General features: G+C 33.4%; 1 protein-coding gene across 5 annotated transcripts in view; it reads left to right on the top strand.

Moving 5' to 3' along the window:
• Positions 1–13,448, top strand: part of MCTP2 (multiple C2 and transmembrane domain containing 2) — a 260,840-nt gene that overhangs the window by 22,840 nt on the left and 224,552 nt on the right. The window lies entirely within an intron of this gene.

Here is a 13,448-nt window from a genome sequence, read left to right as displayed (position 1 = left end):
GTAGATGTTTCATTACTTTATACATAGTGTAATAATTTAATTAAACACAAGCTTACTAATTATCTTAAACAAGAACATTGATCAGGAAAGAAGGAAGGATTGGAAAGTTGAAGGTAATTATGGTTAGTGCTGTAAAAAGAATGTTTGGTTAGTATCCTGTAGTACAAAGGTGTAAGCACTGCCTCTTATGGCCTATGACACTCCCAGAATAAACCAGAATAAAATGTAATTTAGAACATAGTTAACAAAATAAATAAAATAAAACAAAATATAGAAAGTCAACATGAGACTCCCAGGGATCCTTAGGTATGGGTTAATGATCCCTGTTTTTATTTGAGTGTGATACTATTACTCGAGACAACCCATAGATATCTACTGGAGCCATGAACAATTGTTCCGCAAATATCTCTCATTTATGTGAATCTTTGGATTTATTCTTGTTTCCAGGAACTCTTTTCTGCATTTATGCCACAGGTTTCTAAATTTACTTACTTTTCTGATTCTCTTAATTTGATATGAACAATTAGGAAAGGTTCAAGTAAAATGCAAATATTTAAACTGAGAGGTTGAGTCCTGGGATAAACACCTTTCAAAATATGTCATTGTGTATATATATCCCAGGGTAGCCAACATGAGAAAAGCTGCAATTAGTTCATGTACCAGCTGCTATTTGAATCAAAACTACAGAGTTGACTTCTTTTTCTAAACTAATTTGTCTTAAACAAACTTATAGAGCTTTTTTGTGAGTTCTAAGGGTGTTTTCTCCTAACAATCTTATTCATTCTACTTTAATGCTGGCATTTCAGGTAATTAGAGAAAGTATTTAGCATTCTATCAAGAAACTCTAAATGTAGTTTGGTTTTGTAATACTTCCTTGTATTTAATGAACTACTGGGGAGATATTACCATACCCTTTATCGAAAAACTACATTTAAATAATTTTGGAGTCATTAAGTAAATTGATAGTTAGCACTGGAATTTAAATGCCTTATTTTATTTTATTTTTTATTATAGCTTTTTATTTACAAGATATATGCATGGGTAAATTTTCAGCATTGACAATTGCAAAACCTTTTGTTTCAACTTTTCCCCTCTTTCTCCCCACCCCCTCCACCAGATGGCAGGTTGACCGATACATGTTAAATATGTTAAAGTATAAGTTAAATACAATATATCTATACATATCCAAACAATTATTCTGCTGTACAAAAAGAATCAGCCTTTGAAATAGTGTACAATTAGCCTGTGAAGGAAATCAAAAATGTAGGCGGACAAAAATAGAGGGAGGGAATTCTATGTAGTGGTTCATAGTCATCTCTTAGAGTTCTTTTGCTGGATATAGCTGGTTCAGTTCATTACTGCTCTATTGGAACTGAGTTGGTTCATCTCATTGTTGAAGAGGGCCATGAGTATTGTTGTTGAAGTATATAATGATCTCCTGTTTCTGCTCATTTCACTCAGCATCAGTTCATGCAAGTCTCTCCAGGCCTTTCTGAAATCAGCCTTCTGGTCATTTCTTACAGAACAATAATATTTCATAATATTCATATACCACAGTTTATTCAGCCATTCTCTAATTGATGGGCATCCACTTAGTTTCCAGGTTCTGTAAATGCCTTATTTTAATAGGAGGTTAGAATAAGTTTGAAAAAAAAAAAAAAGGATTGTAAGAGTTGTTAGATTGTTGATAGCTTTGAAATTGTAGGTTGAGGAGAAAGGAACTTGAGGAGTTTAAATTAGGTCTGCAGAGTAGACCACAGTAATACATTAGTAATACAGAATTCTAGCTTTAGAACTGGAAAGAACTTTCAAGATCATCTCAACATCTTTATTTTCCAGATAAGAATGCTGAGGTTCACCTAGGGAAAGGGAGTTGCCAAAAAAATCACACTGGTGATTAAGACTGTCATTCCTCTGAATTTAATCCAAAATCAACTAGAATTTATGTAACACTTTAAGGTTTGCAAAGTACTATTTATCTATCTATAATATATATTGTATGTAATATATATTATTTGATCTTCACAGCATCCTTGTGAAGCAGACACTATTATTATCCTCATTTTACAGATGAGGAAATTGAGGCAAACAGAAACTAAGTGACTTGTCCAGTATCACCCAACTAATAAGTTTCTGAAGCTGGTTTTGAATCCACATCTGCCTGACTTCAGACCCAGATTTCAATCCACTGCTCCATCAGTTAAAATAAGACAAATTCAAATGTCCTTGCTCTAAATGTTAAAGATACTTTTGTGTTTTTCTTTTTTTTTCTGGGGTAGCCATAGTTAAATAATTTATTACCTAGTAGTAAAAAGCTACTATCAAAAAAACCTTTTGATTCAAAACCACAGGGAGTGGGTCAATAAACATTTATTATTGCTATTCAGTCCTTTCAGTTGTGTCTGCTTCTTCCTAACCCCATCTGAGGTTTTCTTGGCAAAGATACTAGAGAATATGCCATTTCCTTCTCCAGATCATTTTACAGATGAGGAAACTAAAATATTCAGGGTTAAGTGACTAGCCTAGGGTCACACATCTATCTATATCTCTATATTTCCTCTAGAACATAAGCTCTTTGAAGAACATAATTTCATTTTTGTTTTTATATTATTAGCCCTTAGGACAATTCCTGTCATGTAACAGACTTTTAATAGATTATTGCTTGTTGACCGAATGGCCTAATTATATTCCAATTAACTTATCACATATTTTTAGAGAATGATGATCTTTTCAGTGGGAGGAACTCTTTATTTTATTTTATTTTTTTAAATTAATTTTATAATTATAACTTTTTTTTTGACAGTACATATGCATAGGTAATTTTTTTTTTTTTTTTTACATTATCCCTTGTACTCCCTTCTGTTCTGAATTTTTCCCCTCCTTCCCTCCACCCCCTCCCCTAGATGGCAGGCATTCCCATACATTTTAAATATCTTATAGTATATCCTAGGTACAATATATACGTGCAGAACTGAATTTTGTTGTTGTTGCAAAGGAAGAATTGTATTCGGAAGGTAAAAATAATCTGGGAAGAAAAACAAAAAAATGGTCACAGTTTACACTCATTTCCCAGTGTTCCTTTTCTGGGTGTAGCTAATTCTATCCATCATTGATCAATTGGAATTGGATTAGCTCTTCTCTATGTTAAAGATATCCACTTGGCAGGAACTCTTAATAGTCTATCTAGTAAGCTGAAAAGAAATTGAGTGATCTATGGAGAGAGTATCCATACCACGAAATCACATATTCTTGAATTATTGAATGAGTTCTTAAGACCTAAAACAAAACAAAACATTTATGTTACTATACCTTTTCAGAAAATTAAAAGTGATATTTGATTCCTTAACTAGATTGTTATATTTGCTACTGCTAGGGGCTGATTTCTTTCATTGGTAATCACTTGAAATCAGGTTTATGCATGTGCTCTCAAAGTAGATAATAGATGGATTAGAAGAAGGTCGCATTTTAGAAAATATTTGAATAATTGTAAAGTGATTATGCATCACCATTTTAAAAGAGTAGTTTTATGACATTTTATGAAGTCTCTTTTTTTAGTTTCTAGTATCCTTAACTAGAAGTTTAGAATTCCTACTCATCATTTTGTAAGAAATCCACTGGTTTGGCTGGTTTTTACTCCTCTCGTATTATTTGCTGCATTTTTTTATTGTTATGGAAATCACATGTCTTGTTAATTAATTGTTTGCAAATTAATTTTAATTCAAAATTAATTTTATTTTAAGCTTTAATTTAATTTTTTAAATTCTTGGAAGAAAAACTGGTGAAATAAACTTTTCTCAAATGGATATTCAGTTCTTGTGCAAACTGGTTTTTATTTTTTTTTTCTGTTCAAATTTTTGATTTCATCAGTGATTAAGCTTCCTCTGAGGAAGTAAGAACATGATGAAATTCCCTCTACCAATGTGAAACTGCAATGCTTCTACAACCCATTCTTAGAGTTGTCTGGGTTACTGAGAAATAATTTAAGATTTGCTCAGAATCAGGCAGTCTGTCAGAGACAGGATCTGAACTCAGCTTGTGCTGACTTGAGGATGCCTACAGTTTCCCTATTCCTTGCATCAATTTGGCTCTTCTGTGAACTTGTTGCATTTATCAAATATGGAAAGTGTTTTGTGTTTCTTGTAAAGATTTCCTTAGTGGATATAAATAATTCACCATTTATTAAGGTCAAGGTACTGTCCTTGGTGCTGAGGGTATAAAAACAAAAGGAAGAACAACAATACCTTCTGATAAAAAGCTGAAGTTCTACTGGGCATTGTCTATTTATTTAAATAAATAAATTCAAGATCCGTTTGTGCTGAGAGCTCTAGGAACTAGGGCATTTAGGAATGGCTTCCCATTGAAGTGAATTAACTAAGATAGAAACTCTCCGAACTGAGGAGTGAAGTATGTACTCCAATAACTTCACACTGAAGCTGGTGATAGAATTCTAGTTTGGAGAATTGCAATTATTTTATGTGATAATTTTTATATATTGATATATGTATGTTAAGAAAAATACAAAGCAAAACTTTTTGCTCTATAAAATAAAAAGCAACACTTTTTGTGTTCTTCAAAATGTAGTTTTGAAATACCTTTTTTTCATTCTGACAGTGGCATCTTAGTCATTGAACCCCATAATGTGATTTATACAGTGGAGGAAACTGAAGCAGAAAAAATTTAAGTGATTTGCCTGTGGTCACACAGTAAGTGTCTGAGGTTGAATTAAAACTTAGCTCTTCCTGACTGTAGACCCAATGATCTACCCATTAAAGGACATATTCTTCTTCTAAAGGGCTGTATGCAATTATGAGTAGCAAGGCAAATTAAAGAAAAAAACTTATTCATTCTTCCCTCTTAGTGTCCTCTCTTCCAATATTATAAAACTATAACATTTTGTTTAAGAAGCTTAACATTAAAACAAAAAAAACCTCTTTTAACCACGCCTTTATTTATTTATCTATTTATTTATCTATCTATCTATTTATTCACTTATTTATTCATTCATTCATTCATTCATTTATTTATTTATTTATTCATTTATTCATTCATTTATTTATTTATTTATTTATTTATTTATCTATTTATTTATTTATTTATTTATTTATTTACTGTTACTGTTAAGTGGCTGAGATAAGATTTGAACTGTCTGAGATAAAATTTGAATTTAGGTCTTCCTGACTTCAGGGCTGGGACTCTATCCACTGTACCACCTAGCTGCCTCTTTAACCATGTCTTTAAACTGTTTCTTGTTACTAGTAAGGATGGAGTCTTTTTCAAATTCACCTGTAAGGTTTTGTAAAGATTTGCACAATTTTGTATGGCATTACTTAAAAGGAGGGAAGATGTAATAATCCTATTGCTAAATATCTGAGAAACTAAACTTACATAATGTGTCTTCCTTTCAACCACAGTGATAGAAGTAATAAAAAAAATTGATTTGAAAAAGAACATTCTTTTCTCTTTATATCTCACTCAATGCCTGTAGTATACCTTGTAGTATATTAACCAAGGTGTATGGAGCCTTGCTTACTGTGAACATAGTATACTTTCTCTAAGTTTTTACAAATGGTAATTTCAAGAAACACAGTAATTATCTTTTATTTAGAATATGAGGAGCTGGAAGATATAAATGATAAAATTGTTATGTTTTGAATGTTATAAACTCTATTTATGAGACAGTAAATGTAAGGAGATAACATCTGCTATTAAAAAAATGTAACTTAAAATTACTTGTCATATTGATGAGGTTCAGTGCAGGGCAGAGAGTTGTGGGAACCCTTTCTGGTTGGCGCAGGTCCTTGGTAAATGAATTTATGAACCCGAAAAGTTAGACTGACAAAAAAAAAAAAAGAAGTTTATTGTTGGAACTGAAAAGCTAACCTTTGCTAGGAAGACTGACTTCTTTAGTGGCAGGGTCCCAACAGAAAAGTAAAGGTTTGGCAGAGGAATCTTGGAAGAGAGATAAAGTTCCTAGCAGAGAAATCCCAACAGAGAGTTAAAGAAGGGCATAGGCCTGTTAGGAAAATGGAGTCTGACACTGAGAAGAGAATGCCTTCTCAGTGGGCAGAGGGTGCTCAAAGGTAGCTGTGCCAAGGAGAGAGAGAGAGGTTCCTTGGCATAATTCCTGCTTTGGCTGCAAAGAAGTGCACCAAGTTGCCCCTTTTTATAAGGAATTTGAAACTTGGCTAGGGGCTGGGTGCTGAAATCAAAAAGGAATTCTCAAATTGAATAGAAGTTTCAAATGAAAGAGATTACAACCTCTAGGCCTAGATTTCCGGTAAAATGGGACAGTTTACTGGGAGAGGTTGAGACAATTTTCCCATCAATAGCAGTCTAAGGAATCTAGATCTCCAACTCAGGCTAAGTAGGAATAGTCCCACCAAGATAAACAGAATGAAATCACTTTTATCTTGATTCTCTGAGGTGGGTCTTTCTCAAGGAAGAGTTCAAGAAGTTCACAGGTGTTTACCTCATGGTCCCCCAAGTCAGGACAGTATCAGGGTTCCCCACATCAATATCATATCATTACTTCTTAGTCAAGTTTCCTTTTTATTGTAATTTATGCATGGGGATGAGCTAAAAGAATAAGTATTATATATTGTCTGCTGTCTGCCAAGTATTGTGCTAAGTTCTTTTTACAAAATTTATTTCAATGATCTTTACAATAACTCTTTGAGGTAGGTGCTATTATGATCCCTATTTTACAATTGAGAAAACAGAGAAAAATAGAGGTTAAGTAACTTGCTTAGAGTCAGACAATTAGTTAAGTGTCTGAGGCCAGATTTAAACTTGGGTTGGCTGAACACTCAGCTACCATCTACCATAATTATAATCTTTTTTTTTTTTTTTTTTTTTTTTTTTTTTTTGACGCTGGGGTTAAGTGACTTGCCCAGGGTCACACAGCTAGGAAGTGTTAAGTGTCTGAGACCAGTTTTGAAATCCGGTCCTCCTGAATTCAGGGCTGGTGCTCTATCCACTGTGCCACCTAGCTGCCCCCATAATTATAATCTTAATTAAAAACAACAAACATGTATTTATTAATTACCTATTATTTATTTTTCTTCAAAAGACTTAGAGGAAATTCCCTAGTATAGATTTTATTTTGAATTTAACAAACAACAAGATAATGAGCATTTCCATATATAAAACAGAAGATTTTATATGTAATTATCCCATGTCTTTTACTTTATAATAAAACATATAATAAATTCAATCTTACTTTAAAAAAGAACAACTTATCCTGTTTTTTTGTGTTTCCTATAGAGCTTCCTTCCATACTCTTATTATTAAAAGAATATTTCAAAATATTCTCCCTCCTAGTTTTCATTCTTTTCTTTTTTTCCTTCCTTCTTTTCTTCCTTTCAACATTGATACTTCCTCTGTTTCAGATTAAAGATGAGGTGTGGAATGGGGAGAAAAGGCTTATTACAAGGAATAAAGCAAAACAAATGTACACTGTTCATATCCAAAAATGCATGTTTCCTTCCATATCTTAGGTCCTTCACTTGAGTAAGATTAAGATTAAACACTACATTTTAGTCACTTTGTAAAATCAGAACAAAAAAAGAATGAAACACTATTTTCATTTTTTTGTTTTTTTCTATCTTCATTCAGACTCCATAGTTCTTTCTCTGGATATAGATAACATTTTCCATCATGCGTTTTTTAGAATTGTCTTTGATCATTGCATTGTTGAGAAGATCAAAGTCTATCAAAATTGATACAATATTGTATGAACAATGATCTTCAGATTCTGTTTACTTCACTCAGCATCAGTTTGTGTAAATCTCCTCGAGTGATCAAAGGTTAAAAAAGCACTTTCCCCATTCTCCAGAAAATTGACATCTACTTAGAATTGAAGCAAGAAAAGATATATTCACCAGTAGGTATAGGACAAATAATATACTCAGGGGAAAAGAGGAATCTGGACAAAGTACTAGAAGAAATTCAAGGTGTAGGAAATTAATTGTTAGCATCAGGGAAGGCCACATAGAAGAAGTAGCACTTGATTAGGACTTTGAAGTACTATAAGAATATATTTCTAATACTAGGTTAGTGAACTTGGGCAAATCACTTAAATTCTTAGCACCTCAGTCTCCTCAACTGAGGAAATGTGGAGATTGGTCTAAAGTGATGATACCATAATATGGCCACTATACTGTTCATATTCTGTTTTATGGATGAGATTATAGGATCATAAATTTTGAGTTGGAAGGAATCTTAATCATCTAGTCCCACCTTTATTTTTGCAGATGAGGAAATTGAAGCCTGAAGAGTTTGTGAATTACTCAATAGCAATTGGCTTAGTCAAGATTTGAACTCAGGACCTTGTAAGCCAAATTCCCCTGCATCATGTTATCCCCTATCATTTGCTGAAACTTTTAAGTTATTTCTCCCAAGTTTATTACCACTGGAGGTAACAAGAAATTAAAATGCAAACAATTTTTTCTTGCAGTAGCATTTCCCTTGTTTTAATTTGCATTATGTCATTTTCAATGAAGGAAGGTTATAATCTGTTTTAAAAACATTTTTTCCTTAGAGAAAAATTCTCCTACTTCTCTAATTTGTGCTTCTTCTTTTTCTTTTTCTTTTTTCTTTTTGCTGAGGCATTTGGAGTTGTGTCTTACTTAGAGGTACACAGGTAGGAAGTGTTAAGTGTCTGAGATCAGATTTGAACTTGGGTCCTTCTGACTTCAGGGCTGCTGCTCTATTCACTGCACAATCTAACTGCCCCAATTTCTGCTTCGTTAAATGCAAATTCAAACCTTTCTCTGCCTAATAAATATTTAAGGTAGATATGTTAATATTTAACAAAATAAGCAGCAGACTAGTCAGTTATTATACATGGAAAACTTACTGAAATTGATTTATTTTGTGTCTAATTTTAGTAATGTGTCCACAGTATAGTCTCACTTGGGAAGACAACTTTAAACTTAAAGCAGTTTAATATTTCAGGTCTTTGTGATTTTACTTGTATTAGCACTCCCTCCATTTCAGCAAATTCTTTCTCCTTTGGTGATCTAGTAAATGTGGTTCAAAAGTAACTCATCTTATAGGGAATGAAATTTCAAATTTAGCCATGCTACTCTTAATAAAGCAAATGTAGCAAGACACCATTAAACCTTTTTATGAAGCCTTTCCAAGTTGTTTTCCACTGGCATTGCCTTGAAGGATCCAGAGTAATTTAAAGAAGACTTTGGTAGACAGTTTTCCCTAATTTTAAATCCAGACTAGCAAGAACAATTAGTAAACTTGTATTCTTTTGTTAAACTTCAGTCCCTAAAGGTAGATTGTTATTTTTTCCTGGTACTTTGATAACTGGATCATAGACAATTGCAAGGTAACCTTTGATTATCCGTTTTGTTCCATATGTAAGATGGAGATTTATGAAATGAATGTTACCTATAATTCCAATTAAACTGCATTTGTTAATTCACTGGTAATCATAATGGACCTTGTTAGTCAAAAATAAAAGAGGGATTATTTCTTAGCAATGTAAATTTAGGGTAATTAATAAATATGCTAATTTTCCTTTTTGCCATAGGCATTAGCTAGCATTATTGTAATGAATCCACAATTGCTTGCCTGAAGTTTGTGCCTTTAATTAATAATTCTAATGAAGGCCTTCTACTTCAGGGTTCTTAATTTGGCATCTGTAATGTACTTTAAAAACTGTTTTAGTTACTTCAGTATAATTTTTTTCATTTGTAATCCTATTTATTTTTATTTTAATCACCTAAAAACATTATGCTTGGGAGAGATTCAAAGCATTCATGAGATTTAGACACACACACATATGCACACACATTAAGTTTTTCTGTTCTATTTGGATAGTTCTTGTTTTAAGACATGTTTAAGAACTTTCAAGACTTTTAACTTTTTAAAGATGCATTTTAGAACATGATATTTGGGGAGGATTCTGGGAAGATGGTAAAGTAGGTTGATAAATTAAAAGCTCTCCAGATTTCCCCCACAAATAGAACACATTTGCACATCAGGTGAAAAATCCAGAAGACTTGGGGCAGAATTGGGAGCCTCCTGAAATAACCTAAGAAGATTGTAAGAAAGAACCTGGGGCTGGGGATTAAGTCCTGTGAAGGGAAAACACTTCTGGGCTAACTCCTTAGAAACTTCAAGTGAAGAGCTCAGGGATGGGCCGAGCATGGCTGGAACCTCTGTAAGAACTACAGAAACTTTCGCCTCCCCAACTGTTTGTGCAATCCAGATCTGAGTCTGAAAAGACTTGAGGGAACCTTGGTTGATTAGGAATGCCAGGACCAGCTGTGCTGCAGGGAAGTGGCCCTGGGCAAAATGGAACCATCACCCATTGAGTACAGAAGCAGTGGGGCAGGAACATTGCTAGCTGCAGTCACTTGCTTGAATGGGGACATCTTATTTTGGGGTTTCTGGTCAGAGATGAGAGCTGAGATGAAGCAAGAGGCAACATTTATCCCCCTTCCATCCCTTTAGAATAATATTTCTTATTAAAAAAATGAATCAGCAAAGAAGAAAGAACCATAGAAACATATTTTGGAAACAGGGACTGTTTCCTGGGATTTCCCAGGGATGACTGGGGTTTATCTTCAGATGAGGGCATTGAAGTAAAAAACAAACAAACAAACAAACAAACAAAAACAAAACAAAACAAACAAACAAAAAAAAAAACCTTCTGCCCCAAAGAGTAAAGTGAAATGGCTCCCTGCCCAGAGAGAATTTATAGAAGAACTCAAAAAAGAATGAGTCATTAAGGAAAAACTAAAACAACAACAACAACCTAAAAACAAAAATCATTCAAGAAAATTAAGATTATGAAAAACAAGTTAACCAATTAGAAAATGAGATATAGAGTCTCAAAGATGAAAATAACTCTTGAAAATTATAATTGGGTAAGAGGAAGCCAGTGAAGCTATGAGAGACCAAGAAATAACAAAACAGATTATAAAGAATGAAAAATTAGAATAGAATGTGAAATCTTGTAAGAAAAATGACAGATGTGGAGAACAGATCAAGAAAACATAGAAGTAACTGGACTCCTGGAAGTTGTAACCAATAAAGGACTTTGACACAATAATGCAAAAAAAAAAAATCTAAGAAAATTATCTTAGTGGTAGAACATGAGGGTAAAGTAGAAATAGAAAAAAAAATCCATCCATCACCACCTCAAAGAGATCCTTTGTGGAAAACACACATGAACATTATTGCCAAATTTTGAAATCCCCAGATAAAGAGAAAATTTTGCAAAAAAAAAATTCAAATATTCTGGAACTTCAATTAGAATTGTTATAGGATTTATCAGTAGTAACAATAAAAGACCACAGGTTCTGGAATCATATCTACCAATAATCAAAAGAACTAGGCCTGTGGCCAAAAATGTCATCCAGCAAAATTATCTATAATATTGAATGAGAAAAAAATGAACATTCAACAAGCTTGCAGATTTTTAGCTATCAACTATCAACTAAACCCGAACTAAACAGAAAATTTAACATTAGCCAATATCAAAGACCAATTTCAAGTAACTCAACATAGGCATATAGGAAATGAATGCTATTTCTTTAAGATTGATATCAACAATAAAGTAACTCAAAAAGAAAGATTGGGGAGAATTTAGGAATAGTAATTATGCTACATAAATGAGGTGCAGAGGAAAAAATAAACACAAGGCATTAGAGGAGACAAGAGGACTTATAGTTCTGAAAACCTACTCACATCCAGAATGAGTTGGATAGGTAACACTACATATATACCATGAAGGTAAATATATATATATATCCTCCAAAATCTATAAAGAAATAAGGAGGGAGGGATGGGCTGACTAGGAAGCAAAGGGTATGGCGAGGAGACAAGGAAGGGAACCATGGATGGGGGCAGCAAGGCAAGTTAGGAGCAGAATTAAAGCAAAGAGTCAGCAGGAATAGATAGGAAAAGTGTGTGTGTGTGTGTGTGTGTGTGTGTGTGTGTGTGTGTGTGTGTGTGTGTGTGTGTATAGGATGTATATTTGAATATGTATATTTACATATGTATACATAAATATATCCTTTCTTAACCATAGCCTGCTTGGGGATGGTGAATAACATTAAAAAAAAAAAAAAAAAAAAAAAAAAAAAAGATGAGCAGCAGAGAACAAAAGAATAGTTACAAGGAAGTAAAGAAAGATGGATGTTCTTGAATATAATTTCTTCTACTAATTATATATACACATGCACATATACACACTTTCTTGATGTGGTAATTTGTTGTTAAATATTTTGAATCCTCCCTGATAATCTTCTGGGCATATCACAGTGTTCTCTTTTATTTCGTTTTGTTTTGTTTTCTTTTTCTGTTTTTCTTTTTTTTTTTTTTTTTTTTTTTTTTTTTTTTTTTTTTTTATTATATATATATATATTTTATAATATTATCCCTTGTATTCATTTTTCCAATTTACCCCCCCTCCCTCTATTCCCTCCCCCCGACGACAGGCAATACCATACATTTTACATGTGTTACAATATAGTCTAGGTACAATACATGTGTGCGAATATCATTTTCTTGTTGCACAATAAACATTAGAATCCGAAGGTACATGCAACCTGGGCAGACAGATATTAGTGCTAACAATTTTCATTCCCCTCCCAGTGTTTCTTCTCTGGGTGCAGCTACCTCTGTCCATCATTGATCAACTGGAAGTGAGTTGGATCTTCTTTATGTTGAAGATTTCCACTTCCATCAGAATACATCCTCATACAGTATTGTTGTTGAAGTGTACAGTGATCTTCTGGTTCTGCTCATTTCACTCAGCATCAGTTGATTTAAGTCTCTCCAGGCCTCTCTGTATTCCTCCTGCTGGTCATTTCTTACCGAGCAATAATATTCCATAACCTTCATATACCACAATTTACCCAACCATTCTCCAACTGATGGACATCCATTCATCCTCCAGTTTCTAGCTACAACAAAAAGAGCTGCCACAAATATTTTGGCACATATATGTCTCTTTCTGCTCTTTAGTATTTCTTTGGGATATAATCCCAGTAGTAGCGCTGCTGGGTCAAAGGGTATGCACAGTTTGATAACTTTTTGGGCATAATTCCAGATTGCTCTCCAGAATGGCTGGATTCTTTCACAACTCCACCAGCAATGTATTAGTGTCCCAGTTTCCCCACATCCCCTCCAACATTTGTCATTATTTGTTCCTGTCATCTTAGCCAATCTGACAGGTGTGTAGTGGTATCTCAGAGTGGTCTTAATTTGCATTTCTCTGATCAGTAGTGATTTGGAACACTCTTTCATGTGAGTGGATATAGTTTCAATTTCTTCCTCTGAGAATTGTCTGTTCATATCCTTTGACCATTTATCAATTGGAGAATGGTTCGGTTTCTTATAAATTAGGGTCAGTTCTCTATATATTTTGGAAATGAGACCTTTGTCAGAACCTTTGTTTTTAAAAATATTTTCCCAATTTGTTA

The sequence above is a fragment of the Sminthopsis crassicaudata genome, chromosome 2 (genome assembly GCF_048593235.1).
Source record: "Sminthopsis crassicaudata isolate SCR6 chromosome 2, ASM4859323v1, whole genome shotgun sequence".
Lineage (NCBI taxonomy): Eukaryota > Metazoa > Chordata > Mammalia > Dasyuromorphia > Dasyuridae > Sminthopsis > Sminthopsis crassicaudata.
The sequence above is the reverse complement of the archived record's forward strand: the minus strand, read 5'-3'. Positions and strand labels throughout refer to the sequence as shown.